The 6,063-nt window shown below is 35.4% G+C and overlaps 1 protein-coding gene across 3 annotated transcripts in view; it reads right to left on the minus strand.

Annotated features, from left to right (window-relative positions):
• BVES (blood vessel epicardial substance) overlaps positions 1–5,421 on the minus strand; it is a 180,171-nt gene extending 174,750 nt beyond the window's left edge. The window contains exon 1 of one of the 3 annotated variants that reach the window (XM_053710584.1): positions 5,271–5,421. The gene's annotated coding sequence lies outside the window, so the exon portion shown is untranslated. Of the gene's footprint in view, positions 1–4,773; positions 4,794–5,225 lie in introns of those variants that run through there. The other 2 variants (XM_053710583.1, XM_053710585.1) reach the window with 2 other exon arrangements.
• Between the last annotated feature and the right edge of the window lie 642 nt (positions 5,422–6,063).

Genomic DNA, 6,063 nt, shown 5'->3' on the forward strand with positions numbered 1-6,063 from the left:
GATACACCACAAGAGAAATACATTTATCAGGTAAGCATAAATTGTGTTATTTGTGGTGATGAGTAAAATATATAAAAAGTACTTATCAATGTCCCAAAAAATGCTGTGATGTAAAAAATAAGTGTCCAATCCTAATATGTGAACGGTGATGTGTTCAGGTGTTTGGCGTGCTCCTCTTGTGTCCCACGGTGCGATGGGTCAGGGTGTCTAGAATGGAAGATAAACAAGGGGCGCCAACATAGTGTGAATCGTTAAAACAACAAATATAAAAGTGATGTGCAAAAAACTACTCACAAGGAAAGTGGCACCTTAAATGAATAAGGTGCGATAAAGCAGGCTGACATTCAAATTCCAGCAGTCAGTACGCTGGAGGTCTCACCCAGAGGACCTGTGGAATCCAGATAGGCGTCTAGAAATTAGCACCCACATTTTTTAGGGCCAATTGCCGGACCAGGTGAGCTGCAAGCTGATAGGTGTTCTCCTGCTGCACTCACGCCACCGAGACTTTTCTCCAAAACTGACAGTGTCAGTGTATGAAAAGTTCTGTGGTAAAAGTCCTGTTTCAAAAACAAGTGGATCGTGGAAAGAAGCAAAAATACCGGGTCGTGGTATAAAACAAACAGTATTTATTTTGCAACGCGTTTCTCAGTCTATTCCAGACCGTTTCATCAGGCATCAGGCATCAATTTGAATGTCAGCCTGCTTTATCGCACCTTATTCATTTAAGGTGCCACTTTCCTTGTGAGTAGTTTTTTGCACATCACTTTTATATTTGTTGTTTTAACGATTCACACTATGTTGGTGCCCCTTGTTTATCTTCCACAAATAGTTTAGTGTTTGAACTGTGTGTATTGCAAAAGATGATACTTAATGGAAAGTTCAACATTCCACTAATTTTATCCTAGAAACTATGAACAAGGGTCAAAACCTTAATATTTAAAAAAAAAAAAAAAATCTTACTTTAAAAACAACACCCTATTTTCATAGAAAAAAAAAAAACTATATTCATTTGAATAAAAAACTAAAAAAAAGAGAAAAGTATTTCAAATCCTGTCTGTCCAATTTTTTAGCCACCAATCCTTTTGTACAGGTATACCCCGCTCATACAGCGGGTTAGGGACCGGAGCCCCGCTGTAAAGTGAAAACCGCCTTAAAGTGAAACAAGGCAGTTTTAGCTTTATTTTCACTTGCCAGTGTGTTTAAAAACTTAAAAACATGTTTGAACTAACATATATTAGGGGTGCAATAGTGCTACATTTAGTTTAACACTAGCACAGCACATTAATCAATAAATACTGTACCTGTAAAATAGTGACAATTACTGTAGTAAAATTTGCCAGACTATAACACTGAGACACAGATTACACTGTAATGCTGTAAACAGAGTGAACTAAGCATAGCAACATGGTGCCAGTCACTTTTCTCGCAATCTCACGATGACTACAGCACTGTTTCAAAATCCTTGGAGGTTGAACTTCAGCTCCACAAAGCGCTGTTTTAGCGAAGCGCTGTAAAGTGAAGCTCTGTAAAGTAAGGTTTACCTGTATCTTTTGTATATTTCATAGCATTTATCTGGACTGGTGGTGGTATGATTAAAGGGACATAAACCCCAAACTTTTTATTTTGTGTTTCAGAACGAGCATACAATTTTAAACATCTTTGCAATTTACTTCTATCACCTAATTTGTTTTGATCTCTTGAGGTGCTTTGTTGAAATGAATACCTAGGTAGACTCAATAGCAGCTGATTGGTGGATGCTCATATATGCCTCATGTTATTGACTCACCAATGTTTATTGCTGTTTCTTCAATAGAGGATAGAAAGACAATGAAGCAATTTAGACAATAGAAGTAAACTGGAAAGTTGTTTAAAATTGTATTCTCTATATGAATCGTGAAAGAAAAAGTTTGGCTTTCATGTCCCTTTAATTATACACCTTCTTCATCCATTAAAAGTCCATTAAATACATAGAAACATGGAAACTGATTTTGACGACAGATAAGAGCCATAGGGCCAGCAAGTCTCACCAATATTTCCTAAAAGTATAAACTTATCTAGTTCGTAGGATAGCCTTATGCTTGTCCCAGGCATTCTTAAAGTCCCCCACATTGTTTATCATTACCACTTCAAGTGGAAGTTTATTCCACACATGAATCAATCACCCTTTCTGTAAGAAGCACTTCCGCAAATTACTACTGACTCTACTACCCTTCAGCTTGAGATCATGACCCCTTGTCCTTGAATTTTTCTTATTACACAAAATACTCACAGCCTCAGCTTTACTAAGCCCCTTAATATACATGAAAGTTACTGTCATATCACCTCTTTCCCTTCTCTCTTCTAAGCTATACATATGTAGGTCATTAAATCTCTTGTGGTAAGTTTTCTTTTTTAGATCATGTACCATTTTGGGAGCCCTCTTTTGCACAGAAATGATACAACTTATCAGGAGAGGCTCAGTAGAGTAGAGCTGCATAACCAACAAGTACTTACTAAAGACAAGGCACTTCCTCAGCATTTTAAATAAGCAGTAAAAAAATTTTCTGACAAATTTCAAAACGAAGTTACATTTTCTGGCCTCCGGTATCATGTGTGCTCTATCTGCAACATGCAAGTTTAATCTGACTTTAGTGTCCCTTTAATGAAGTAATTATTTATCTTCAGAAAGTGAGCATTACGCATACCATCACTTTGTACGTTTGCCTCCATATTTAAACATGGCAAGTCCACATTTTGCCATTACTTCATGTTTACGTTTCCTGATATTAATATAACATGTGTATATGTACTAGCAGTTATATTATAATGATAGTATACACCCATTGTCATGTGTATGTAATAAACACTACTATAAAGAAGAATATACACAGATACTGATATATAAAAATCCAGTCTAAAACTTTTTAAAAACTTACTTAGAAGCTCCCAATTTAGCACTGTTGATGAGGTTTGGCTGGGACACTCACTAAAATGGGCTTGGAAAGCAGAAAGAGCAGACACTCCCCTCCCCCAATCCCTGCATATGCAAAACAGGAGCTAGCAGAAATCTGAAGACATCAGTATACATTTAAAACTTTACGGCTTGGTTAGGGGTCTAAAAATCAGCATAATGTTATTAAAAATAAAGCAAATCAAAACATTTTTACAAAAATACTCTTAGATATAGTAAGCAGCTTTCTAGGGATATCTTCCCTACATAACTAATCAAGAGACACATTTTTTTTTGCTGTCTGTTACCCATTGCATTATATGTATTGCAAAAATGATTATCAGTAAAGCTAAAGAGTACATGAAAGGAAAGATAATGTTAAAATATCTTTGTTGGTCCTCCAGCTGAGAAATTATAATACTGACATCAAAGAGCAAAACTAACAAATTCATGAGCATATTAGTAGCTCCAAAAATATGTACATAAATCTTTCATTGCAAAATATTTCAAACTATAGTTTAATAACTATAAAATGATCAAACTTTATTAAAAATGCATCACTTCCATCTGCTTTTGCAGTAATGTATATCATTAAATACATGTTTATTTGTATTAAATTGATGGCACTTAATAATTACTAATTCATAATCACAGAAGTAAATAACTATGCATGTTTATAGGTGGTAAATTAATTCAAATGCTCATATTTTGACTTAATGTATTTATTTTAAAACTGGGTTGCTGTGTTCCATCTGATTTTCAGATTAATATTGTTTATTATTTCTACATACTATACCAGTTATGAGTATAAACTTTGTGGAAGATCATATCCCAGACACTATTAAATATTTAGCAAAGCCACACTCCTCTGGTGTTCTCTAACACACTCATTCATTTGTTGTAATGGAAACTCTCCATTAACTATCAAATAATCAATATGAGTAGATGACATTCTGTATATATTCTTTTGCACATCAATGTTCAATCATCTGAACTACTGCAACAAAACCTCCTGGTATTTATATCACAAGAAGAAATGAGCTGTATTTCCATTGTTATATATAATACAATCTAATCAGTTGCTATTCCTAGGGGATGCCTAGACCTCTCATCCCTTTTTGTAGCACCAGCAACCCTGAATTTGCAAAGCAGTAGCTGTTTACATGTACAGTGCTCTGCCCAGGGCGAGAAGTTTAGAAATGAGAGAATTAGGTTAAAATAAATACATAAATGTAAGAATGGGTAGTCAAAATAAAGTCCACAACCCTTGATATTTAGCTTTTTAGCTTTCTCTTTTAGCATTCTCAAATATTTTGTTATAAAAATCACCCTGGGTTTAACACAAGGTTATCCATCTATAACGTGGCCCTTTAATGCACTTGACCTGTTTCCCAACTCGTCAGTACTGTTTCAATAAACACACACATATAACAAACAACATACACATAACACATACACCACATATAAACAGACATATCACATATAAACACATAACATATACACACACACCACATATAAACACACATAACACTTACACACACACCACATATAAACAGACATATCACATATAAACACATAACACATACACACACACCACATATAAACACATATACAAGCACACGCATAACAAACATACATCACATCTAAACACACATATCACATATAAACACACATATCACACACCACATATAAACACACAAACACATATCAACACATATAATACAAACACATAACACAACACACACATATCATATAAATACATAACACATACATATCACATATAAACAAACATAACACATACATATCACATATAAACACACATAACACAAATACACATACATCACCTTCAGTAATTGTATTATGCCTCTTCTCCCTGTGTGGAAACAATATAGGTCTGTTCCCTTGTGTATGAGATGTGTGACATTTGCCTGCTCAAAAATATTTATGCTGATGTTTAAATATATAACAGTTTTATTGTTTAAAGTAATACAATTTGTTAAACAAAATAAAATGTTCACTGACCATTAGACAAGGATAAGCAGTTCAGGGTGACAATTCAGTACACGTTATAACAGCCTTATGATTAGTGCAGATCAGGTGAAGAGTAAAGGCACCTGCTACAGGACACAAGCTCACAGTAACCTCCTGCTGCACAAGTTTAGTGTAAGTAGCTGAGCGTTTCCCATCTCCCTCTACAGGACACTTGTCTCTTCTACCCAGCTCGGTTCTGCAAGGAAACCAGAACCGGGGTCCCTTCCCCAGCACCTGCACCCTCTAGTTCTGGATACCCACGTACCTGTCTGTGCAACACTGGTCACTCAGGAGTCCCGGGAAAGTTTACCAGTTTTGGGGAGAAGCTGCACAGTTAACGTGGATATGTGACTAAAATAGGCAGAGGGCAGGCTGCAGCCCTGAGTCCGCACACTCCCCTTCCTAGCAGCGCCTGCAGCTCTCACTGACTGCTGGAGACACTGGGGGAGGAGGGAGGGGAGACAGACAGTGACAGCAGGAGGGAGGGATGTTGCTTAGTGTTATATACTGGTGATCAAAGTTTTCTCAGCTGCTCAGGACTTGAACAAATCCTTTCATGGACTAGATTATTTAATAAAAACCTATGATGATGCATGAAAAATAGCGAGTGTTTTATTTGATGCAAGAGAATGTTTTCAGCACAACCAGGCATGCATGTGTAGCCCATCCTTCATATACTGTAAAGTTTATATAGTTTAAAGTGTATCCTTAATTTTTTTTTGTACCTAAGGACCTACCACAATGTAGTTATGTATTTTATATTGATAAAGTTAATATCATATGTTATTAAAAACATCTTAAAATTTAAAGGGATTATGTTAAAAGCAAGAAGCCCTGAATAATTTAGACACTTTACATTTGAAACCATTAATCAAATATACCAGTGAAAGAAGCATTGGCTAAAGAGTTAAACACATGATCAACTTACTGACAATTATTTATTATGTTATTGATGGACCTTAAAATGTTAAAGGGAGAATGGAACCAATGTACAGGTGAAATTGATCATTTGGAACAAAATAAAAGAGAACAGTTTAGTTCAAACAGCTAATTCCCTGTATTTTTACATTACCTTTTAAAAATTATGCATATACTGAAAATAC

This window comes from Bombina bombina, chromosome 4 (assembly GCF_027579735.1).
Source record: "Bombina bombina isolate aBomBom1 chromosome 4, aBomBom1.pri, whole genome shotgun sequence".
Taxonomy (NCBI): Eukaryota; Metazoa; Chordata; class Amphibia; order Anura; family Bombinatoridae; genus Bombina; species Bombina bombina.